Source organism: Oryx dammah, unplaced genomic scaffold (assembly GCF_014754425.2).
Source record: "Oryx dammah isolate SB20612 unplaced genomic scaffold, SCBI_Odam_1.1 HiC_scaffold_4, whole genome shotgun sequence".
Lineage (NCBI taxonomy): Eukaryota > Metazoa > Chordata > Mammalia > Artiodactyla > Bovidae > Oryx > Oryx dammah.
The window spans coordinates 64989889-65017656 of record NW_024070188.1 but is presented as its reverse complement, the minus strand read 5'-3'; positions in this window follow the sequence as shown (position 1 = coordinate 65017656).

Sequence of the window (27768 nt, the reverse complement as noted above, 5' to 3'; positions counted from 1 at the left end):
AACACACTAGTCATAGCAAATATCCTCTTCAAACAAAACAAGAGAAGACTTTACACATGGACATCACCAGGTGGCCACACCAAAATCAGATTGATTATATTCTTTGCAGCCAAAGATGGAGAAGCTCAATACAGTCAGCAAAAACAAGACTGGGAGCTGACTGTGGCTCAGATCATGAACTCCTTATTGCCAAATTCAGACTTGAAGAAAGTAGGGAAAACCTTTAGATAGACAATTTTTGTATTACCTAAATGAAATCCCTTACAATTATACCGTGGAAGTGAAAAATAGATTCAAGGGATTAGATCTGATAGACAGAGTGCCTGAAGAACTATGGACAGAGGCTCCTGACAATGTAGAGGAGACTGGGATCAAGACCATCCCCAAGAAAAAGAAACACAAAAAAGCAAAATGGCTGTCAGAGGAGGCCTTACAAATAGCTGTGAAAAGAAAAGAAGTGAAAAGCAAGGAGAAAAGGAAAGATATGCCCATTTGAATGCAGAGTTACATAGAATAGCAAGAAGAGATAAGAAAGCTTTCCTAGGTGATCAAGACAAAGAAATAGTGGACAAAAACAGCGTGGAAAGATTATAGATCTCTTCAAGAAAATTAGAGATACCAAGGGAATATTTCATGCAAAGATGGGCTCAATAAAGGATAAAAATGGTATGGACCTAACAGAAGCAGAAGATATTAAGAAGAGGTGTCAAGAATACACAGAACTATACAAAAAAAGATCTTCATGACCCAGATAATCACAATGGTATGATCACTCACCTAGAGCCAGACATCCTGGAATGTGAAGTCGTGGTCTTGAGGAAGCATCACTATGAACAAAGCTAGTGGAGGTGATGGCATTCCAGTTGAGCTATTTTAAATCCTAAAAGATGATACTGTGCAGGTGCTGCACTCAATATGCCAGCAAATTTGGAAAACTCAGCAGTGGCCACAGGATTAGAAAAGGTCCATTTTCATCCCAATCCCAAAGAAAGGCAATGCCAAAGAATGCTCAAACTACCACACAATTGCACACATTTCACATGCTAGTAAAGTAATGGTTAAAATTCTCCAAGGCAGGCTTCAACAGTATGTGAAACATGAGCTTCCAGATGTTCAAGCTGGTTTTAGAAAAGGCAGGGGAACCAGAGATCAAATTGCCAACATCCACTGGATCATTGAGAAAGTAAGAGAGTTCCAGAAAAACATCTATTTCTGCTTTATTGATTATGCCAAATCCCTTGACTGTGTGGATCACCACAAACTGTGGAAAATTCTGAAAGAGATGGTAATACCAGACCACCTGAACTGCCTCTTGAGAATCATGTATGCAGGTCAGGAAGCAATAGTTAGAACGGGACGTGGAACAAAAGACTATTGTCCCCCTGCTTATTTAACTTAACGGAGGACATTTCATGGGAAACACTGGTTGGATGAAGCACAAGCTGGAATCAAGATTGCTGGCAGAAATATAAATAACCTCAGATATGCAGATGACACCACCCCTACAGCAGAAAATGAGCTAAAGAGACTCTTGATGAAAGTGAAAGAGGAGAGTGAAAATGTTGGCTTAAACTCAACATTCAGAAAACTAAGATCATGGCATCTGGTCTCATCACTTCATGGCAAATAGATATGGAAATAGTAGAAATAGTGACAGACTTTATTTGGGGGGACTTCAAAATCACTCCAAAATCACTGTGATTCAGTTCAGTTCAATTCAGTCACTCAGTCGTGTCCGACTCTGCAACCCCATGAACCGCAGTAAGCCAGGCATCCCTGTCCATTATCTGCTCCCGGAGGTAACCCAAACCCATGTCCATTGAGTCAGTGATGCCATCCAACCATCTCATCCTCTGTTGTCCCCTTTGCCTCCTGCCCTCAATCTTTCCCAGCATCAGGATCTTTTCAAATGAGTCAGCTCTTCGCATCAGGTGGCTGAAGTATTGGAGTTTCAGCTTCATCATCAGTCCTTCCAATGAATATTCAGAACTGATTTCCCTTAGGATGGACAGGTTGGATCTCCTTGCAGTCCAAGGGACTCTCAAGAGTCTTCTCCAACACCACAGTTCAAAAGCATCAATTCTTCTGTGCTCAGCTTTCTTTATAGTCCAACTCTCACATCCATACATGACTACTTGAAAAACTATAGCCTTCCCTAGACGGACCTTTGTTGACACAGTGTTGTCTATGCTTTTCAATATGTTGCCTAGGTTGGTCATATCTTTCCCTCCAAGGAGTAAGCGTCTTTTAATTTCATGGTTGCAATCATCATCTGCAGTGATTTTGGAGCCCAAAAAATAAAGTCAGCCACTATTTCGACAGTTTCCCAATCTATTTCCCATGAATTGATGGGACTAGTTGCCATGATCTTAGTTTCTGAATGTTGAGCTTTAAGCCAACTTTTTCGCTCTCCTCATTCACTTTCATCAAGAGCCTCTTTAGTTCTTCTTCAATTTCTGCCATAAGGGTGGTGTCATCTGCATATCTGAGGTTATGGATATTTCTCCCAGCAATCTTGATTCCACCTTGTGCTTCCCCCAGCCCGGCATTTCTCATGATGTACTCTGCATATAAGTTAAATAAGCAGGGTGACAATATACAGCCTTTAAGTACTCCTTTTCCTATTTGGAACCAGTCTTTTGTTCCATGTCCCATTCTAACTGTTGCTTCCTGACCTGCATATAGGTTTCTCAAGAGGCAGGTCACGTGGTCTCTATTTATTCCCATCTCTTACAGAATTTTCCACAGTTTATTGTGATCCACACAGTCAATAAATGTGGAAAAATCTGAAAGAGATGGGAATACCAGAGCACCTGACCTGCCTCTTGAGAAACCTATATGCAGGTCAGGAAGCAACAGTTTGAACTGGACATGGAACAACAGACTGGTTGTTTCCTCCTTGGAAGGAAAGTTATGACCAACCTAGATAGCATATTCAAAAGCAGACACATTACTTTGCCAACAAAGGTCCATCTAGTCAAGGCTATGGTTTTTCTAGTGGTCATGTATGGATGTGAGACTTGGACTGTGAAGAAAGCTGAGCACCAAAGAACTGATGCTTTTGAACTGTGGTGTTGGAGAAGACCCTTAAGAATCCCATGGACTGCAAGGAGATCCAACCAGTCCATTCTAAAGGAGATCAATCCTGGGTGCTCATTGGAAGGACTGATGATGAAGCTGAAATTCCAGTACTTTGGCTACCTCATGCGAAGAGCTGACTCATTGGAAAAGACCCTGATGCTGGGAGGAATTGGGGGCAGGAGGAGAAGGGGACAACAGAGAATGAGATGCCCGGATGGCATCACCGACTCAATGGACCCGAGTTTGAGTGAACGCCAGGAGTTGGTGATGGACAGGGAGGCCTGGTGTGCTGAAATTCATAAGGTCACAAAGAGCCAGACATGACTGAGTGACTGAACTGAACTGAACAGTCAAAGGCTTTGGCATAGTCAATAAAGCAGAAATCGATGTTTTTCTGGAATTCTCTTGCTTTTTCAGTGATCCAGCAGATGGTGGCAATTTGATCTCTGGTTCCTCTGTCTTTTCTAAAATGAGCTTGAACATCAGGAAGTTCACAGTTCATGTATTGCTGAAGCCTGGCTTGGAGAATTGTAAGCATTACTTTACTAGTGTGAGATGTGTGCAATTGTTCAGTAGTTTGAGTATTCTTTGGCATTGCCTTTCTTTGGGAATGGAATGAAAACTGAACTTTTCCAGTCCTGTGGCCCCTGCTGAGTTTTCCAAATTTGCTGGTATATTGAGTGCAGGACTTTCACTGCATTATCTTTTAGGATTTGAAATAGCTCAACTGGAATTTCATCACCTCCACTAGCTTTGTTCATAGTGATGCTTCCTAAGGCCGACCTGACTTCATATTCAAAGATGTCTGGCTCTAGGTGAGTGATCCCATCATTGTGATTATCTGGGTCATGAAGATCTTTTTTGTATAGTTCTTCTGCATATTCTTACCACCTTTTCTTAATATCTTCTGCTTCTGTTAGGTCCATATCATTTCTGTCCTTTATTGAGCCCATCTTTGCATGAAATATTCCCTTGGTATCTCTAACTTTCTTGAAGAGATTTCTAGTCTGTCCCATTCTATTGTTTTCTTCTATTTCTTTCATTGATCCCCCAGGAAGTCTTTCTTATCTCTCCTTGCTATTCTTTGGAACTCTGCATTCAAATGGGTTTATCTTTCCTTTTCTCCTTTACTTTTTGCTTCCCTTCTTTTCACAGTTATTTGTAAGGCGTCCTCTGACAGCCATTTTGCTCTTTTGCATTTCTTTTTCTTGGGGATGGTCTTGATCTCTGTCTCCTGTACAATGTCACAAACCTCCATCCATAGTTCATCAGGCACTCTGTCCATCAGATCTAGTCCCTTAAATCTATTTCTCACTTCCACTGTATAGTCATAAGGGATTTGATTTAGGTCATACCTGAATGTTATAGTGATTTTCTCCACTTGCTTCAATTTCAGTCTGAATTCGGCAATAAAAAATTCATAATGTAAACCACAGTCAGCTCCTGCTCTTGTTTTTGCTGACTGTATAGAGCTTCTCCATCTGCAGCCGTGAAATTAAGAGATGCTTACTCCTTGGAAGGAATGTTATGACCAACCTAGACAGCCTATTAAAAAGCAGAGGCATTACTTAGCCAACAAAGGTCCATCTAGTCAAAGCTCTGTTTGTTTGTTTGTTTCCAGGAGTCATTTATAGATGTACAAGTTCGACTATAAAGAAAGCTGAGTACAGAAGAATTTATGGTTTTGAACTGTGGTGTTGGAGAAGACTCTTGAGAGTCCTTTGGACTGCAAGGAGATCCAAGGAGTCCTACCTAAATGAAATTCATCCTGAATATTCATTGAAAGGACTGATGCTGAAGCTGAAACCCAATATTTGGCCACCTGATGCAAAGAACTGACTCATTTGAAAAGACCCTGATGCTGGGAAAGATTGAAGGTGGGAGGCTAAAGGGACAACAGAGGATGAGATGGTTGGATGGCATCACTGACTCAATGGACATGAGTCTGAGTAAAGTCTGAGAATTGGCGATGGACAGGGAGGCCTGGTGTGCTGCAATATGGGGTCACAAAGAGTGGGACACGACTGAGTGACTGAACTAAACTGAACTGAACAAAGTGATAAGGCAATGAACTAGAAAAAGGGTTGCAGGGAAAAATAGAGCCAGAGTGCATTGCTGCCTAGCATTGGTGGACACTCTACTAAGTGCTTTGTATACATTGTCTTCTTAATCTTACAAACAATCTGGAGGAAACTGGCTCACAGAGATGTTACATCACTTTCTTAAACACACATATCAATTATGTGGATGAGCATAGATTGGAACCAAACTCTGTCCTCCAAGATTCTTCTTCTGGAGTGATAAAGTAGTAATGTAAGTAAGTAGTTTTAAAGCAGAAACTGAGGAGTTTTAAATAACTAGATTAAATCAAGAGAATAGGTTGTTCAATAGCTAAGTCGAGTCTCACCTCTTTGCAATTCCATGGATTGCAACAGGTGAGGCTTCCTGTCATTGTCTATCTCCTGAAGTTTGCTCAAACACATGTCCTTTGAATTAGTGATGCCATCCAACCATCTCATCCTCTATCACCCTCTTCTCCTCTTGCCCTCAGTCTTTCCCAGCATCAGGGTCTTTTCCAATGAGTCAGCTCTTTGGATCAGGTGCCAAAGTATTGGAGCTTCAGCTTTAGCATCAGTTCTTCCAGTGAACATACATGGTTAATTTCCTTTACCCTTGACTGGTTTGATTGCTGTTGATAGCTTATGGTGAATGGTGTTGGTTTCATGATCTCTGAAGAACATTTAACTTCGGGACAAAGGACCAGCCTTGATCAGTCACAGGCTTTTGTATAGCTGAATTTTATTAAAGTATAAAAAGGGACAGAGCAAGCTTCTAACATAGACATCAGAAAGGGGATGGAGAGTGCCCCCCTCGCTAGTGTTAGCAAGGAAGTTATATACTTTTTTAACTAATTATTACAATAAACCAAAAGAATGTCCCAAGTTTGTAAAAATTTTACCAGATCCACTCCCACAATATACATTCTAAGATAACAGGGTTAGTCAGAAGGTTTTCAAGAAGGAGAAACTATCCTCAAGTATACATTGTTGTTTTATATATATTTTTGTATATTCTCAATATACATTTTTGTTATATTATCCTTATTACAGAATTTAAACTGAGTTGTTTGTTGTATAATTATCTGATCTGGGCTTAAAAAAAGAAAAAAAAGAAAAATTTTATGTGACCAAGACTAAGGTATGTAGAAGAAAAATAAAGGCATTTGTCCTTTCCTTCTCCTTGAGGATTCCAGACTCCTATTTTCTCCTCGAGAGCCCCAGACCCCTCTCTCCTCCTCAGGGACCCCGGACTTCTTATCAACTTGCTAGGAATTGACTCTCTCGTTGTTCAAGGGACTCTCAAGAGTTTTTTCAGCACCACAATTCAAAGGCATCAGTTCTTCAGCACTCAGCTTTCTTTATGGTCTAACTCTCACATACAGAGTTGGACCATAAAAGGATAGGAAAAGAAATCAGATGATTAGATAAAAGAATAAAGGAGAAGAAGAGGAATCAAAAAAATGTGAAGGTTTCAAATTAGCACTCAGAATTTTCTTTAAAAAATTCAGATGTGAGGAGTATGAACTGTGACTGTTGGCAGAGACAAAGGAAATGAGTAGCTTGATTTTGGATATTTGAATGTAAATTAACATAAGACCTCAAGATGAAAATATCTAATACACAATTATATACAGATAGAGCTAGAATTTAAAGAATACTGATATTACATGGCTTGACTTGCCTGAGTATCTCCATGGCAGAGAATTGGTATTGCTAGTTTTCTTTATGTTTGTATCTCTAGCATCTGGCTTTGTAGCTTCTATACCTGCCTATTAGTAGATGTTCTGTGAAGATTTGTTGGGGAAAAAAATTACTAATTTTCTAGAAATTTTTATATCATAGCTGATGTTCACTTAACTGAAAATATCTCACACCTTCAACAATAAAAATGAGGGGTGCTTACAGATTCTTTGGAAAAAAGAAAACTCTAAAGATTTGTAGATGAGAGCTACCACCTTCTTACTCCACTGTGACTATTAAAATCATTGAAGATGAAAGTGCTTACCAAACAAAACACATTTACTTCATAACATGATTATGTATAACACTCTTTGTTTATTCATAAAACCTCTGACTAATTCTTTATAACAGTTGCTTGGGAAAGAAGTATTAATGTAAGATTTAACTTTTAACATTGTATTGACACCACAGAATTTTTAATGTACCAGATCAGCACTGAAGGGTTTTCTGAAATACTAGAGAACAAGTGTAAATTATTTTGCACAATTTTTCTTAGCATTTTACTTTAAAAGATATTACACATTATAAAAGGGTGCTTTATTTATTCAGCTTTCTTCCCTGTGGATGTTAATTGGTTTAAACATTGTGCCAAATTATATGCAGGAGAAAATATCTGTTCCTTCCGCAGTTAAATTTATTTCATGGCATCACTTGGACACTAGAAGAAACTGGGTCATTCTATTAAGTATAAAAACACCCAAAGGACAAAGCTGATAAGTTCCCATCATGCCATTTTCTAAAGAGTTTTCAGGAACATCAGGAAACCTATCTTCCTTCCTCTACTTCTCCTCTCACATCCCCAAAAGAGAGCTAATTAGCTAACCAGTCATCTGGAAATTTGCCAATATTTCTTCTCTAAGGCAGTCCAGCCCTGGTTGTGGTTATGAGTGGGGAAGCTATGCTAAATAAAGACCTCATGAACTGAGAAAACGTATGATGACACTTAAAGCGCGTTTGTGTCCTTTTAATTGGATTTTTCTCCTTGTGAGTAACAGGCATTACTTTTGTGCAGATCAAATTAAGTCCCCCCAAAAACAGGCTAGAGTTACCTATCCCAGAGATGACCTAAAGAAAGCAATTATTAAGCATTCCTGCATCTGAGTACAACTTACAGTCTTATATTTCTTTGGAGGCTTCATTGTGGTTTTGATCTAATCTACAAGTTTTTCTTTCTTATTTAAATTGACCTTCTCAAGATGACATCCCATGATGATATATTACATTACATATAAATATTTCTACTGACCTTAACTTGATGAAAAGTAAACATGTTGATTTTTTTCATCTGGTTTAAATATTATGTATCTGTCCAATAAGTTACATTATTGGCACATCTCTTTTTTCCATGGAAAAAGGCCACATCAAATCAAATTCTCTCTTTTTATACCAGCAGATGAGAAGAATAAATCACATTTTGGATGAATCCAAGAGAAAAATTGTCCAAGACAGTTTTTTGAAATTTTTTCAATGATTTTAAAACCTGTAAATAATCAAGCATTTTGTTTACCAGGTCATTGTTCCTAGGATCACTTTTATTTTAGTTTTATTTTGCTTGTTTTCTTCTTTGTGTATTATTCATCAAACATTTTATTATATCTAAACATATCTACGAGTATCAATCTTTTTTACAAATGATTTTGTACATGGAAAGGCTACACGTTCCAGTATTCTGGCCTGGAGAAATCCATGGACTGTACAGTCCATGGGATCGCAAAAAGTTGGACACGACCAAGCGACCTTCACTTTCACTTTGTATTGGGAAACTGAAAGTAAAGTTTTATTAAAGCTTAGTTTTAGCAAGTCACCTTTCTTATTGGCTACTGCTTAATATGATTATTTTAATTACAATTTTTTCAAAAGGCATATAGAACTGCCATTGTTTCTGAATGTAAAATTAGATCAAGTTCTTAGTTTCCTGGGACAATTACATTGCTTCCCAAACTGGTGGCTCAGGAGTAAAGAATCCATCTGCCAATGCAGGAGACTTAAGGGACACGTGTTTGATCCTTGGATCAGAATGATCCCCTTAAGGAGGAAATGGCAGCCCTCTCCAGTATTCTTGCCTAGGAAATCCCATGGACAGTGGAGCCTGGTGAATTACAGTCCCTGGAGTCACAAAGAGTTGGATATGACTTAGCGACTGAGCATGCACACACCAAAACTGAAATGAAAAAGTGGATAATAATCTCGTGTTACAAATATTAGAACACCACAAAGAGAATAGAATTAGCTATTAACCACTCCAAATTATTGGTGTGACATCTGGGGAAAATAAAATGAAAACAGAAAGACTGAAAGATATGCTAGAGATGGTGGCAAAGAAGACAGAGTGGAAGAGGAAGAAGAAAATAGAAGCGAAAAAAGGGGCTGTGCCCACCTATAAAAGATTTCTCACTCTAAGCCTAGTCCAAATTTTAAAACCTCGTTATCATCCTGAATGCAGCTTCCACATTACTTATTCCTGTCCTCAAGTGCTAATATTTCTATCACAGAAAATTCTGTACAACTGCCCTTCTTCTACCTTTTGCAACTTATCTCAGTTTGAATTCTCATGAGCTATCACTGCAGGCTTCTAAGTGATTGCTTTTCTAGTCTCTTCTAGGTCAACTCCATCCTCTCACCACAACTATCTCTCAAAAAATATGCACTTAATCATGGTATTTCCCAGATCAAAAGATTTTGTGAACTTACCATCACCCTGCTCACTCTTTCCATCTTATTTCCTGTCGTATCCTTTGTCCCATATGTTTTAGCCAAACCACAAAATTTCAGCCTTAAAGCATTTGCTGTCCCATCTGACCAACAGGCTTGCCCATATTTGCCTTCACTGGAATTTCCTGGACAAGTTTCATCATTTAGCTTCAGTGTCAACCTTTTGCTGAAAACTTCCTTGGACTCACCCAGTAAAATCAAATTCCTTATTTTGTACCTTAAATCACTGGGGTTTTTCCACTAATATATTTTTTCACCACTTGATAAATTTCAGTTCATCATCAGTATGAACTTGGATAAAGTATAAACACAAAACATTTTCCTCTAATTATTGACTTCCAATTGCGCTATGCCGTATGTTCCTTTCCCATCTATTAACAATGTCTCAGACATCGTCCATGCTTTCTTGGTCATTTTTATTGTTAAAAAAAAAAGAAAGAAACTATCTTGCCCAGTCCAATTCTTCAAAATTTTATATGATGTAACAGCTACCTGCACCCCTATCTCTCTGCCAGATTGGCTCAAGCGAACTCAGATGAATTTCAGAGCTTGATCTTGTGTTTCACTCTTGTCATCTCCTATTTTTTTAGGTTCTTGTTCCTTTGTGATCTAGATCTATTGAAAAGGATGAGATAAAAGGCCAAACAGATACTTTATCAGTAATTATAATTGTAATCCTCCATTGGTTCATACTGTTCCTCAGCTATTATTCACTTGCTGATAATACCCTTCTTTAGGAAAATCTGTGGGGTCTTCCCCATGGCATGGCTCCTTGACAGGTGAGCTCTTCTTGACTTGATCTCTTAATCTTTCCCTCTGACCCAGCACTAAATCTCTCGAGTGGGATATTGAAAGCCTAAGCCAAGACTCTCCACAGGGAAATACATGTGTCCTTATCATGCCAGAGGACAATGCAGAAGTGGAAAAGGGTTGACTGCTCCTCTTGGGACTTCTCTCTCTTTCCTACTCTGTCTCCCTCCAGTTTTCTAGTTCTTTCCAGTTTTTGTATAGGCTCAGATCATTTTTACATAGGCTCAGAACATTCCACTTGAACAGCTAGAGCCTGAAATGCCAACCTCACCTTCACCCTTGAGTACATAATCTTTATAAATGGTTTTCCTGCATACCTTTCACTGGTTTTTAGTAGGAGGGTAAGCATCTCTCTCCCTTCTCCAAACTCCCAGCACTGTCTCCAACTCAATGTTTCAGAACCCTGATATTGTTTTCTAATCTGTATAAATTCTTAGTCTTCTGATTTAGACAGACAGGGCAAAGAGAGGATATAAAGACTGGGGAATGGTGGTGTGATGGTCTGGGTGAATTTTAAGAAATGTTTTTCCGTCATTAGAAACTAGAGTACTCCTCACCTTCTGTTCTTCCAAATTTAAATCCTATATTCCATTTCTGGGGAAAGAGGAAATTTACCACTCAACAACCTCATTTTAGGAAACAAATTCATAGAATATTCATTTGTTCTATGAGTGAATGAATTAGCCATTAATCAGACTTCCTTCTAACTTTCAGTTCTTAGAATTTACTTCTGCATAATGGTATTTACCATAGGGAATTAGGAAACTCACCAAATGTCTGATATGGCCAGAGAAATGAATTTGAAGTCTACATAACTGAGAACAGCATAGACATTAAATAAGCACAACTACCTTCTGAAACTTGTCCTATTAGAAAGCCTACTACCAATCTGTAATATCTAGCACAAAGCAAATATTTGGTTATTTGTATTTATGTGTGTGGTGTGTGTGTGCTCAGTCACTCAGTTGTGTCTGACTCTTTGAGACTATATGGACTGTAGCCCACCAAGTTCCTCTGTACACCTATATGCCTATTGTAAAAAGCAAAACAACAACCCTAATGAAAGCTATGTAATCCTGCCTAGTTCTAACTATTCATCATAGAAAAGAAATGTGTTCACCTCTTATCAAAAGAGTAGATCCATAATCTCATCATTTACCTTATCCTTTGCTAGATGATATATATTTTTTTTTCTGACCATAGTTCAGTCACATTCTTGGTTTGGTATCCTCTAGTTTATGTACCTGGAGAAGGCAATGGCACCCCACTCCAGTTCTCTTACCTGGAAAATCCCATGGACAGAGGAGCCTGGTAGGCTGCAGTCCCTGGGGTCGCTAAGAGTCAGACACGACTGAGCAACTTCACTTTCACTTTTCACTTTCATGCATTGGGGAAGGAAATGGCAACCCACTCCAGTGTTCTTGCCTGGAGAATCCCAGGGACGGCGGAGCCCGATGGGTTGCCGTCTGTGGGGTTGCACAGAGTCGGATACAACTGAAGTGACTTGGCAGCAGCAGCAGCAGTTTATTTACTAAAGTATATTTAACTCTTATCCTCATAATCTGTATAAAATAATAAGAAAATAGGATTGGGAGAAATTTTCATATACCTCACCATACACATAACCAAGGAAAGAAAAAATTATGGTTATCTCAGTTCAGTTCAGTTCAGTCACTCAGTCATGTCTGACTCTGAGACCCCATGAACTGCAGCATGCCAGGCCTCCCTGTCCGTCACCAGCTCCCAGAGTCCACCCAAACCCACGTCCATTGTGTCAATTTATGCCATCCAACCATCTCATCCTCGTCGTCCCCTTCTCCTCCTGCCCTCAATCTTCACCAGCATCGGGGTCTTTTCAAATGAGTCAGCTCTTTGCATCAGGTGGCCAAAGTATTGGAGTTTCAGCTTCAGGATTAGTCCTTCTAATGAATACCCAGGACTGATCTCCTTTAGGATGGACTGATTGGATCTCTTTGCACCATAGCTTTAATTTTTGGAATTGTCCACAAAGCTATGGTTTGTGTTTAATATGTCTTTCCACTTCTATTATCCATTCAGATGCTATTTGCTCTTGTACTTGCTAATTAAGACAAGACTTTCTCCCCATTGGTTCATTCATCCAGAGGTGTGAAAAACCAAAAATGGCTGGCTGATTTTCTCAACTACTTGTTCAGTGTTGGAAGTATTGATTATTGTTTAAGAATTCTAAATCAACACTGTATAAAGTCACTAGAACAGAAAGCAAAAATTTTAAGAGAGGGGCATTTTAGTGCTATAGAGAAAGTATCACTCTCTCTTTAACCCCTTAATTCCCAGGCTCATTCATTCTGACTTTGGGGAAAAGATCACCATATGTTGTTTGCAGGCTAAGTAACTATTATGTACTTTATAGGACAGTACAAAACATTTTAATGCATTGTTTCTGATCAGGATCCTTATATACTACTAAATAAACACTTTATATAAGGCAGTTTGCTGTCTGATTGAGAGAATACATTCTTTTAAGTTAAAAAAAAAAAGAATACCAAGAGCACTAAAAAAGTTCTGTACTTATTTCATGATAAAATGAATTCCTTGATCAGAAGTTTTGCTTTTTGTTTGTTTGTTCTGTTGTGCTTTGTTTTATTTTTTTGTTAATGGAGAATAAAAAAAAACAGTAAGTTTACAATATTGCAGAAAGAAACAAGTAAGGAAGAAAGGAAAAATCAAAATCAAAATCCAGAATAAAAGTCAGTTCCAATCAGGTGAAATCATTGCCCTTTCAAAATGGGAGGATTCAACATACTTGACTACCCAGGTTCTTGGTTAAAAAGTGAAAGTGAAAGTCATTCAGTCGTGTCCGATTCTTTCCAACCCCATGGACAGTAGCCCTCCAGGCTCCGCTGTCCATGGAATACTTCAGGCAAGAATACTGGAGTGGGTAGTCATTCCCTTCTCCAGGGGATCTTCAAAACCCAGGGATCAAACTCAGGTCTCTTGCATGGCAGGCAGATTCTTTACCATCTGAGCCACAAGGAAGCCAATTCTTGGTTGGTCCCTCCAAATTGTGGTTTATATCAAGAGTTCTGTCTATGTCTCTACTCAAGAACAGTAATATAAAGGATTATCCAGGAGAAGGAGGGTTGTGTGTTCTTAAACCTGTCCATATACTTAGCCCTGACCATCATGGCAACTTGTTCATGACCACACAGAATAAGAACTGGGATTCTTGTTCTAGAGGGCACTTCCTGACAAAAAAAAAGTAAATTCTCAAGTGATCAATGTTTCCCCCATAGACTGGCCATCTACTGATCATTCACATGGGACACAAATATTTCAAATTTGGGACACATTTACATATATTTCCCTCAAACCTTGTGATTAATCTTCCCAATATATCCTTCCAAATGCCTGATTCTTTGGCCAAAAACTAGCTACAGAAGATAGATTCAAGATGGTGGACTAGAAGGACGAGTGCTCATTTACTCTTGCTAGAGCACCAAAATTGCAACCAGCTGTTGAAGGACCATCCACAGGAGGACACTGAAAGCCACCAAAAACTAGTTACAGCTCATAAATTTAAATAAAGCCATAGAGTACTCATCACTTCTTCCAATCAAAGTGGAAAAATCACCTGCACTGCTCAGAGTGTTACCTACTGGCAGGACTTCTTCACTGCACTTTCAGGGCCAATGGTGAGTTGCACTTCTAGAGATGCTACTCTGAATCAGTGTCAGAGTTATCTACAGCTAGGTTTCAAGTTCACCATCTTCAGTTATTAGATGTAGGGAACTCCCTGAAGCCATAAGTATAGGTTGAGTAGGAAATAACTATCCAGCATTAGTTGGCACAAGGAGAAAGATATCACTTGTCCATTAGCTTAATACCTTTAGAATTTTCTTGAGTTTCATCTCATATTTGCCACTTCTAGTTTTGCCCAAAATTCTGATTTTGTGGATTAAATAACAGAGACCATAATGGGAAGTTCAGATCACATGATTACTTGGTGTTGAGTTATTTCTCAAAATTGTGTAGTATGTACCTCTATGATTCTATCATTGAGGCTTGTTATTGCTTCATTTCAGCATCCCAATTGGTTGCAGACACAACAAATGTCACTACATCTATTAAGTCATAAGAACTAAGTGACAAAGCTGCTTACACTGCAAACTGAATAAGCTAGAAAACCTTATTTTGTGTTTTTGCCCAACTAAAAACTTAAAGCCTAATTATGCAATAAATAGGCTGAGATTACACATAGAACAAATGTCATATATATATAGCCTCCAAAATTCAAATAAATTTACTTTTCTAATACCCGAGATAATACAGTTATACTTTGAAAATAAAATTCCACTGTGCTCTAGAGTCTTGTATCTTTTGAAAATTTGCTATATTTTTGAGACTGAATGTCTTTAGAGTTTATCTCCTACCCTTATGTATGCATGTGTTTTATCAAATCATCTAAGTTCCTGCTATTTCTTGCTCCCTAGACTTTATTCACATGTGTCATCGGTGAAAAGGACAGATTTGATGTTCTGGGAGATGCTGAAATGAGGAAGTTCTCTGAAGATAAAATTACAACCCAGAGGTAAATAAAATGACATATATTATTGAAGTTAGACTTGGAAGGCTTTGTATTTCTCTGGCTATATGAAATAAATTATTTCTAGTATTTTCCACTTACTAGAATAAAAAGTTGGCCAGATCAATAATTGCATAACAAGTGACAAGGTGCCATGGTATGCTTATTTGTTTTATTAAAGAATCACAGAGCTGATTCATGTCAATGTATGGCAAAAACCACTACAATATTGTAAAGTAATTAGCCTCCAATTAAAATAAATAAATTTTTAAAAAGTAGTGAATATGGCAAAAAAAATCACACAGCACATGAGATATTAAATGCATAGTTTTACAATAATCTATTCTCATTATTTAATACCAACATATCTCCTACACAGGCAAACAGTTGACCTGAATTATGTAAAATAGATCAAGATGCCAACATCTTTTCAATCAAGACTAAATTTCATTTGTTACCTTACTCTCCTTAATTGTCCCTGAACAAGGGAAAAATGACTTTCTTGAGGTTAGCAATAATTCAGTGTCCATCGTCCAATAATAATAAAAAAAAATCTAGTTATATCTGTATCCCTTTCCTACTGAGCAATTGTTTTGGCAAATGATCATAGGTTTCTTGAGGAAGTCTGGGAAAGAATCTTATTTTATATAACTGTGATATTGCAAACATCTTCCTCAAACAGATGTGGCTTTGCATTCTGTCTGATAGCATGTACCTCTAAACTTATTCGGCTCTTGGAACTGAGTAGTTGGTAAAATTGACTATTTTGCAGCTCAGTTCAAGCCTCTGTCTTTTGCTAGACCTGAAGTTGTGTTTAATTTTAATTTCTTTTTTCTTTTAAGTGAAAGAGGCACTTTTAGAAGTCAAGTAGGACTTCAGGAACTTATCCTTTTATTTTGGTACCAAAGACTCCATGATAAATTAGAGGTCAACAGGGACCTGGGTGGACCAAAATATTTTGATTACCATTCTTTCTCTGGTGCCCATCATTATAATCAGGCCATCTTGTCTGGCAGAAGAATACTGATGTTTAGCTTCTTCCACTATGAAATAAGAAAACCCACTTCAGTGGCAACATCTCCCCCCTCATCCCAGTCTACAAAGGATAACTGCCATAGTACTCTTCAAAGAAGCTGTTGCTCTCCCAAGTGCCTTGGAGAAGAATATCCTTTGGGATGTTCTGAGGACTGTATTTGAGGATAGATGAGTGGGATGCACATAATAAATTCCTTTGTCCAGGTTATTGCATTCCTTTCACTGCATCTTGTTGTTGTTGTTCAATCGCCAAGTCCTGTCTGACTCTTGGTGACACCATGGACTGTAGCATGCCAGGCCACCGCATTCTACTATAAGTAAATGTTATTAATTAAACTTCATTGAGCACAAACTCTTTCTGAGGCCCAATATAGCTCACATAACTGAGTAAACAGAACCCCTCTCCATTATTCTCAACACTCCTCAACACACTGAGACCAGAATCCTTGGTAAATTCCCTATGTAAATATGAAGTGAAGTGAAAGTGTTAGTCTTTCAGTCATGTCTGACTCTTTGAGACTCCATGGACTCTAGCCTGCCGGGCTCCTCTGTCCATAGAATTCTCCAGGCAAGAATAACTGGAGTATATAGTTATTCCCTTCTCCAGGGGATCTTCCCAACCCAGGGATCAAACCTGGGTCTTCTGCATTGTTGGCATATTCTTTATCATCTCCAGCCACCAGGGAAGCCCTATGTAAATATATCTATCAGTAATTATGCTTCTCCCTCTTTGCCTCAAAATCCATTCAAACTTATATTTAGCAGATTTTTGCAGTCTTTCTCAATTGATAGTCCAGCTTTCACAAGGCTGTGAATTCAACCAACCAACTACTATAATTTAGCACAATAATAAAAATTAAATTTTGCATCTTACTTTTGGTCATAGTAACGTTGCAATTTTGGGAAAGAAGAGATTTCTTTCTCTTCTTTTCCTGTTTTTTTTTTGTGGGGGGGAGGTGGGGGGGTGAGGCATTCAATCCTGAGAAACTATCTAATATTTATTGGAACAAATATTTAAAACTTTAATCATGTCACTTTTTCCACTAAGTTCCCTAATGTATTCAGAAACAGCCATGTCATCTCACAATATTTTCTTCTTTTATCCTTTTAAAATTATCTGTCACAGTCTCCTTTCAGTCTCCTAAAGCTTCAACTTTATGAGGAAATTTATTCAACATGAGGAGGAGGATAATTTAAGTAACTTTGTGACCTTGCCCATCATGGGCTTACCAGTATCTCATTCTCTAGTGCTAACCAAATTTTCCATTTCAAACTCAATCTAGGTCAAAAAACCAGTTCTAGGTTTTATATCTTTGAAGTTAGGGCACTTGAAAGCATTTCTACTTTTGTTAGAGTTGGTAGTTGCAGACAATGTTATTCACTCTTAACTTTGTTTAAACTAGCTAGATGTTGTTAAAAAGTTTTGTTTTTCTTTTTAATGTGTTAGATGCCTGGGAAAATTAATTCAATTTCTACATATCCAGAATATTTAAAACTATTCCTTAGTCCTGTAATCTGTTGTTTAGCACCTATACCACTAAGCCTGGGCAGTAGAAATTCTAACAAACTGCCCTGAAGTTTTCTTCTCAAGTTCATTCATTTATGTGCCTACTTGACTAGGCTAAGATACCCAGATGTTTGATCAAACATTAGTCTAGATGTTGCTTTGAGGACTTTTTAGATGTAATTAATATTTACAATTAGTTGATTATGAATAAAAAGATTGTCATCCATAATATGTGGATAAGCTTCATGTAATCAATTAAAAGCCTTAAGAGCAATGACAGGTTTTCTAAAGAAGAAACTCTGCCTCAAGAATAAAGTATAGAAATTCTCCCTGAATTTCCAAACTGTTCAGGCTCAATAATGCAACAGCAATTCTTACATGATTTCCAATTTGCTGACTTGCCCTACAGATTTTTAACTTTCCAGCCCCCACAATTGTGTGACTCAATTTATATATAAAGTATTACTGGCTATTGGTTATTTTTCTTTGGAGAACCCTGAAAAAAAAATTAGGTGTAACTGCCATATCACACTGCTCACCTCCTGCTTCTGAATGGGTTTATCTACTGAGAAGATCCTAGATTACATGCAGAAATCTAGCTGCATACAAATCCAGAAAATGTATCTATTAGATTCCCAGCCTCTGTAGAAGAGAAAAGCATGTAGAAAGAGATTGAAAAATGGTATTCAGTAAATCTACAGAATCTGCCACATGGATAGATTATTTATTTGTTCATATATTGTCCTCCTCTGCTAATCAATTAGCCTTCAATCAATTGCTGTAGTCTCATCAGTTCAGTTACTCAGTCGTGTCCGACTCTTTGCGACCCCATGAATCACAGCACGCCAGGCCTCCCTGTCCATCACCAACTCCCGGAATTCACTCAGACTCACGTCCATCAAGTCACTGATGCAATCCAGCCATCTCATCCTCTGTCGTCCCCTTCTCCTCCTGCCCCCAATCCCTCCCAGCATCAGAGTCTTTTCCAATGAGTAACTCTTCACATGAGGTGGCCAAAGTACTGGAGTTTCAGCTTTAGCATCATTCCTTCCAAAGAAATCCCAGGGCTGATCTCCTTCAGAATGGACTGGTTGGATCTCCTGCAGTCCAAGGAATGCTCAAGAGTCTTCTCCAACACTACAGTTCAAATGCATCAATTCTTCAGCGCTCAGCCTTCTTCACAGTCCAACTCTCACATCCATACATGACCACAGGAAAAACCATAGCCTTGACTAGACGGACTTTAGTCGGCAAAGTAATGTCTATGCTTTTGAATATACTATATAGGTTGGTCATAACTTTTATTCCAAGGAGTAAGTGTCTTTTAATTTCATGGCTGCAATCACCATCTGCAGTGATTTTGGAGCCCAAAAAAATAAAGTCTGACACTGTTTCCACTGTTTCCCCATCTATTTCCCATGAAGTGGTGGGACTGGATGCCATGATCTTCGTTTTCTGAATGTTGAGCTTTAAGCCAACTTTTTCACTCCACTTTCACTTTCATCAAGAGGCTTTTTAGTTCCTCTTCACTTTCTGCCATAAAGGTGGTGTCATCTGCATATCTGAGGTTATTGATATTTCTGTAGTCTCATACCATGCATCAAGTCATGCCATATATTCTTTTGCATGCAAATAAATGATAAGATATATTAACTCCTGACATAATTTTGTTGTTGTTTTTCAGTCACTCAGTCATGTCCAACTCTTTGCAACCCGATGGACTGCAGTATACCAGGCTTCCCTGTCCTTCACCATCTCCCCAGAGTTTGCTCAAACTCATGTCCATCGAGTCAGTGATGCCATCCAACCATCTCACCCTCTGTCATCCCCTTCTCCTCCTGCCTTCAATCTTTCTCAGCATCAGGGTCTTTTCCAAGGAGTCAGTTCGTCACATCAGTTGGCCAAAGTATTGGAGTGTCAGCTTCAGCATCAGTCCTTCCAGTGAATATTCAGGATTGATTTCCTTTAGGACTGGCTGGTTTGAGAGGCCAAGGGACTTTCAAGAGTCATACAGAATTTAAATACTTAGTTTTGGGATTTTTACTTGCTTGATGATTTTAAATACATCTGTAAGAAAAAGAAAATGATTAAAAGAATTTAGAATCTCTATTTTCAGAAAACTTATTCAGGAAATTTATCTCTTTTTTCAGGAATCCTTGTTCAATAAGGATGAACAATGCAAACTAAGTCATTTAACAATTTAACTTAAAGAAGTAACAGAGCCTGGTCTAATGTGATGGTCTTTTAGGTTCTTGATTACTGCCCATTCTGCTCTACTATGCACAAATTAGCATTATAATCCACAAGGAAATATTCACCTAACTACAGCCTGACTTGCCCATGTATAAATAAACCAAGGCAACAGAAAGAAATGTGGAGTAGAAACAGGGAAGATGACAAATACACAAAAGCTCTCTGGCCAAACCTCAAACTTCAGTGTTTCTCATAAGGATGAAACCCATACAGCATGTTCTTTTCCTTGAATGTTTAATTTGTTATCCTTTTATATGTAGAAATTAGAAAACATTCCAAAAATCTAACAGCAGTCTGTGCTCTTTCACTGAATTCAAATAGTCCACTTTTATTGAACATTTTACTAAGCTTAGATAAATCAGAGAGATTATCCAAAAGCATTCAGCTCATTGTAAAAAACACCAGAGAGACCTTTAAAAGGATTGTAAAGACTCTCAATCAAACTAGTTCTCACAGAAAATGTATAAAAGGACATAGGACACAGTTAAGAAGCTGGAAGCAGGATCCATTTCCACAGCTACTATTTAAATTCAGGCCTTTGTTAACTCCATCTAGAGTTCTTTAACGGCACTCCAAATGGTCTCCTTTTTCCAGTCTTCCCCTCCAATTCTACCTGAAAACACTGCTTCCAGATTAATGCTGAAAAAATTATCATGCCATTCTACTGTTTAGGTAAAGTGATGAAGGTATAAAAGCCCCAGAACTGGCTCTGAATTCCTGCCCTGCCACCTAAAATCTGATCATGGGCAAAATATACTCTAACTGAATATACTTTTCTGAGTCTCTGACTGTCTTTCTCTCACATTAAGAAAACTGTTAACCTTCCCTGACTAATACAGAGTTCATATGGCAATCAGATGAAGTGAATAATTTGAAAAAATGTTAGATATTTTTAAATATTATAAATAGAAAAATATTTTGAGGCTATCTACCCAAATATCTAAGATCAAAAGTCAACAGACAGGCTATACAGATTTAATTGTGACCTTACTTATATTCTGATATCATTTTCTTTTGTCAATGAGCAATCTGTGAAAATAAAATTAATCTTGTCCATTTTTAAGTAAAATATGATTTATTAGCTCAAGGTCAAATTCCTCAAGTTGTTTATCCATTATAGTCACCACACCTACATACCTTATTTTTAGAACATCTCAGCCATTATTTTAGTGTTTGTATTTTTCTTTTTTTTTTAATTCTCTTTCCTAATGCACACATGTATGCATGTTTACATACACAATCGTACCCAATAGGTTAACCATAGAACGTTTCATTGAACATATAACGATATCATAAACTGATCTGAGAAACAATAAGAATTCTTTTCAAACATAATTTTTAAAAAGACACTTGTTAAAAGTTTTATAACCTGATAGGTTTCCCTGGTGGCTCAGACAGTAAAGAATCTGCCTGTAATGCAGGAGACCTGGGCACAATCAGGAAGAACCCCTGGAGAAGGGAATGGCAACTCACTTCAGTATTCTTGCCTGGAGGATCCAATGGACAGAGAACCCTGGTGGGCTACAGTCCATAGGGTTGCAAAAAGTCAGACATGACTGAAAGACTAACACACACATATACACACACTCATATACCATGATATTTAAATAATTTCAAGTATTTTAAAGGATGAAAATGGTTGCACTGTCTTAGAATTCCATAAATCAGAGTAGTATTCTTCAATAAAATAGATTGTTCCAAGGCCATGCTACAAGTAGCCTTATTATTTCTCCTCTCTTCCTACTTTTCCTTGAAGAGTTTGAGCCATATCAACAATTTCTACAATTAGGAATACATTTTTGAACATATATTTCAGGTAATTATTTATTACCACATGAATCAAGGTATCAATGTATTTACTTCCTCACTCTACCTCCTTGTAGGATAAAACCAAGTTAAGTAAAATAAGAAGCTAAGATTAGCACTTAGAGTCATATCAAATTGATTTATAGTAATAATAATTCAAGATAGTGACCAAAATAAATGTTCTATTTTAATAATATGCTCTGACTTTTATATCATGCTGTTCTTTCCAACTTTTGTATTTTTTCATAAATAAGATAAAAATATGTTTATCAGAATTACTGTTGTTGTATTGATATGCAGCTCTGATACATTTTTCATGGCTGAATAGTATTTCCTTACATGACTATACCACAGTTTTACTGACTTTCACCTATTGATAAATACTCAAAGCATTTTAATTCTCATTCTCGTGAATTTGCTCATGAATATATTGTAAGGATCTCCTGGGGCAACTGTGTAAAATATTTTCTAGGGTAAACATCTAGGCATAGAATTGCTGAGTCATAGAATGTACACATGGTCAGTTTAATAGAGACTGCCAATTTTGTAAATCCTTCCTTGTATTATAGACTTGAAAGTCTGTATTAATCTCGGTAGAAGTTACATGGGGAATGGCAGAAGCTCTTGAATGTGAAAGAAGACTGACGCTTGCTAACTCCCATGGTTGCCTATTTATATATATGTAGGAGAAAGGGATGACAGAGGATGAGATGGCATCACCGACTCGATGGACGTGAGTTTGAGTGAACTCCGGGAGTTAGTGATGAACAGGGAGGCCTGGCGTGCTGTGATTCATGGGGTCGCAAAGAGTCGAACACGACTGAGTGACTGAACTGAAATGAACTGATACATATATATATATACACACACATAGACTTATTGATTTCCTTACATTTTCTTACCATAAGTCTTTTTTTTAAAGTATGTTTATTTTTCCAATATGTTACATACTTCATTTGGAGAGTTTGAGTTTTAGTTGTTAATTTGCTTAGTGTATCCTAATCATTAAGCTGAAAATAGAAATTTAATTATATTCTAATCATCTTTTCTTGATTTAATTTTATCTTCTATCATTGTTTTCCATTACAAATTATCTGGCTCTCTACTCCACTCAGCTTTATGTTAAAAAAAAAAAATCACCCAGTTTCTCTCAGATTCCACTTCTAATTCTCACTTTCTTTTCTTTATTGGTTCAAATGGCTTACATTTCTCTTTTATGTACATTATGGAAATTGTAGATTTGCTGTAACTTCATTAAAGGAACAACTATCATAGATTATGTGGTTATAATTGGCAGTGACAGAAGAAGAGTCACTAAAAACAAATATGGAATGTATTAGTCAGAATCCAAATAGGAGATAGAAACCACATAATAATTTACACAGAGAAAATTTAATAGAAATCATTATTAACTATAACAGGGCACTGAAGCAATGAAAATTGGTTCCTAAGGAGTACAGAAAACTCTTGAGAATGAAAGAATAACAGAAACAAGGATCAGCCACTACTCCTAGGGCTATGATAGCATTCCCAAAGAGGAGGCTCCACACCCATAAGTGAGCTTTAGAACTTGTTAGAGAAAGTATGTCTGCAATATCTAAACAGCAGAGAAGCTACCCTCTGGAGGGATTGCTAGAAATCTGGACCTTAGCAAAAATCTTCCTTCTGTGGTACAGGAAAAGCTCTTCTGGGAGAAATGTCTTGCTGGAGGTATTATGCTACGAAAGTCCCCAAAGAAGGTGCAGGGGGAAGCTATTTGCCATGGGGTGCTGCTGATTACTGTGCACTGAATTTTCCAAAACCAGCATAGTTTGCCAGATGATCCTAAACTCAAGAAGAACAGAGTATTGCCTGCCCAATAGCAAGACTATAGGCTTATAGAATCCCAAGCAGAGGACTAGGTGAAGCTGAACCCAAACTCCTGATCCATGGAAATTACCAGATAATATATGTACATCAGTTTCATCTGCTAAATTTGTGGTAATTTATTGTGTAGTTTTCCTAGTGGCTCTGCCTGCCAGTGCAGGAGATGCGTGTTCCATCTCTGGTTCAGGAAGATCCCCTGGAGAAAGAAATGGCAACCCACTCCAGTATTCTTGCCTGGAAAATTTCAAGGACAGAGCAGCCTGGTGGGCTATAGTCCATGGGGTTGCAAAAGGTTAGATATGACTGAGCAACTAAACAACAACAACAGCTGTATAGAAATACTCTGCAGAAGTAGTATATTGACCATCTAGAGATACATAATTCCTATGGCCTTTGCTAATTCTGGCTACAGCAAGTGAATAAGAATCCAGGCTTTCCAGAGCAGAGGGATGCTACTAGAATGAAAAGTTGATGATGTGAGGGCATCAAATACACAGACAGTTTTTCCCACAAGGCATTGATGAAGTAGGAAGTTGTGAAGACCAGAGGCTAAACATCTCAACCACAACCCTCTACAGTCCTGAGCATCATCGGCAGCAGTATTTGATATTAAGAAACAAAAAACCATCAAGTAGAGGCCTCAAAACCACAATATACTGTAACTTAAAGGTCCAGGAAAGCTCCAATTTGGAAACAGGGGTAAAAAGATAGTTTTTTTCTTTTTTAATAGCAACCTAAGTATAACTCAGCTTAATCGCTGATTAGGTTGAGATAGTCAGTCCCCCACTCTATCTGCTTGGAAAGTGAGAGTGTAAAATTCCCTCTGGTAATGTTGTATTGCATGAACTCTCTACATGTTTTTATATGCAAAGTTTAGAATTCAATTATAATGATCAAAATTTTTTAAATTCCTGTCAAAAGAAAACACAGAACAATTTTTTTTGCCAGTGATCATTTTATTTTATTTTTTATATAAATTTATTTATTTTAATTGGAGGTTAATTACTTTACAATATTGTATTGGTTTTGCCATACATCAACATGAATCCGCCACACATATACACGTGTTCCCCATCCTGAACCCCCCCTCCCTCCTCCCTCCCCGTACCATCCCTCTGGAACAGATCTACAGATGATCCACATTAATAAACATGGATATAATTATAATTAGCTATTCAAGAAAATATAGGCAAAATAGATATAAAAGAGAACTAGTGAACTGGGAGAAAGGTCAAAAGAAAATATTCAAACTGACAGAGGAAAAAAGGAAAATACAAAAGAGAATGAGACCCCACAAATATAAAAGAGCTAAAGTACTGAGTTCCAAGAGAAAAGAAAGAGAATTGGACAGAGGAAATATTTGAAGAAATAATGAGCTTTAAAAATGCTATCAAAAGGTATTAAATCAGAGAACCAAGAATCTCTGCATATGCCATGTAAGACATAAAATAATCATGTTGAACCAAATAACATACTTAGGGATATCATTGTCAAAACACTGAAAACCAAAGAAAGAAAGAATATTTTAAAAGCAAGCAAAGGAAAATAGGTACAAGCCATCACACTGACAACTGACACCCTATAAAAATAGGGGAGCCAGAGAAAATAGAGTGGAATCTTAAGTACTAGGTGCAAATATATATCCCCACAAAAACCTGTGCACTACTCTTGTGTCTCTGAAACATTAAAAAAAGTAAAGATAATTTCAAATAATTAAAAACTAAGAGAAATTATTACCAGATCTGAATTTTAAAAATGCTAAGGGGAATTATTTAGCCAGAGAAAATTTATGCTGGATAAAAATGCTTCCAGAAGAAGACAAAAATACAGAAAGAAATGGAGAACAACAATATAAAATAGAAATTGACTATATTAAAAAAATATTTAAGCATGTTCTATAGATTTTTAAATATAATTATAGATAAAATTCATGAAAATAACAATACCAAAAAGTTATGATGGTAAATAGAATTGATAAAACAGATTATTAATATTAAATTATAATAAATCAAGTATTTATATTATGATAACTAGAATAAAAATACTGTTACTAAACAAACTAAAAAAGTAGTGAATAATGTTATACTGAGAGGATGAGATGGCTGGATGGCATCACTGACTCGATGGACGTGAGTCTGAGTGAACTCCGGGAGCTGGTGATGGACAGGGAGGCCTGGCGTGCTGCGATTTGTGGGGTCGCAAAGAGTCGGACACGACTGAGCGACTGAACTGAACTGAATTGAACAATGTAATTGAGAAAAGTTGTATAATAATAATAATAAATTTGGTTATACAAAAGTAAGCAACAAAAGAGATAAAGAGGAATATGACTCCTAGTCATAATAGGAAACATTTAGATATTTGTATCTAAATATCTAAAACTATCTAAGTATCTAATTTAGATATTTAGATACAAACCCAACTACATCAGTAAATTAGATATAAATGATCTAAAGATACATCCAGCAAAAACTTATATTAAGGATGTATAAAATATTATAGCAAATCAATAAAGACTATAGAGACAATCTAATAGACAACTGGGCAAAAACCTTGAACATGAACTTCAGGAAAGAGCTGATCCAGCTAGCTATCAATGTTAGAAAAACTACTCAGATCATTAGCCATCTGCTGAAAGCACACACACACACAAAAGTCAAAAACTGCACGATGTAATATCACTACAAACACACACACACGGCTAAAATATAAAATACTGCCAATACCAAGGACTGGTGAAAGGAACCACCCACATTTTACAACCAGTTTGAAAAACTGTTTGACAGTGTTTACTAAAGTTGAATATATGAGTATCCTTTGACCCAGCAGTTTTGCACCTAGGTAAATACCCAACAGAAATCACTGCTTATGTTGACCAAAAGGCATATACAAAACATTCATAGAAGTAAAATAATCTGCACTATAAGACTTAAGTTTATTTAAGTGTGTCATTGAAGAGGTCTAGAGAGACAGTCATCAAAATCTCAAAGGTTATTTTTACTCTATAGTTCTTTACTATATTATTTATATAATAGCAATGTGAACCTTTTTGAAATTTGGAAAAATAACTGTTTTTATCATATACTTAACCTGTAGACTATGTTTTCATTTGGCAGCAGCTAAATTGATGACATGGTTATATAGGAAGATTATTTAAGCCTTATTTTCCCTTTTTAATAACACACATTTAAATTTCTAGAAATCCAATCTTTTTTCCTCAAGGAATCAAATCAGATTAAATAAAACTGGCACCTAACCAACCATATTACATTTCCATGTTACAGTTACAAAATATCTGAGACAAAGAATATTTTCATTAGATCTGACTTACTGACAGAATCTGGTTATCAGCTTTGCATAATTTCTTTTTCTTAGTTTAAATACAAGTGCTGCAAAACATAGGATAAAAAATGATTCTCTCGTAAATGAGATTGAGCTAAGGTAAAGCAAAACCTATGGTCAAAACCTTACACGTATTTCAAACCGAAGTAGAATTTCCTTTCTATAATCCTTTACTGATAGGTTTATATATAAGTTTATTAGGTTTATCAATCTTCCTTAACACACTTACATACTATAAAACATCTGGTAAGAAAAAACAGAACACAATATTTGGCTTAATGCTAGTGGAGTCAGGATATATATTTCTTACTATATTAATAACAGACACAATTCTACAATACAATAAGTAAAACTGTTTCCTCTTAAAAGCTAAGAACTCCCTTCTTGGAAATAAATTACCCTGGTTAGGGCCATCACAGGGCTCCTGAGAATAGGTAATTCACTTAAAATGAATGGATCCTCAACTAAAGGGAAGGTGCTTCTACCGGCAGATTTTAAACTGCCACTGAACTTTCTGCCTCGATTTCCTTATTTAAAAGATGGGCTAATACATATTCTTTCTTTTAAAGCAGGGCTAATAGTATTGTATTAACTGGAAGGTTGTGAACATATTGAAACAGATTCAAATCTCTTTAAATGGCAAATCTCATTCAAATGCTGAATAATGAATGCTTCAGGGTTAAATTTATTCCTCATCTGGTTTTTATTCAATCTAACTTCTCAACATAGTTTGAAATATTTATATGTACCAAATGGAAATGACTCCAGTTTTACCACTTTGGTAACATCATTAGATGAGTGTTTCTTGAGTTGAATACAAAGCATTCCGGGGTTGGGGTTTTTACCCGGCTACAAAAGGACTATATTTGTTGGGGTCTTTGGGTTAGAACGAGCAATTAATCTTTTTCAATTGTGCAGCACTTATAAAATTGAATATTTTATATTAATCTTTGTTAATTCACTTGGTGTGAGTTATTTTGAACTAGAGCTTT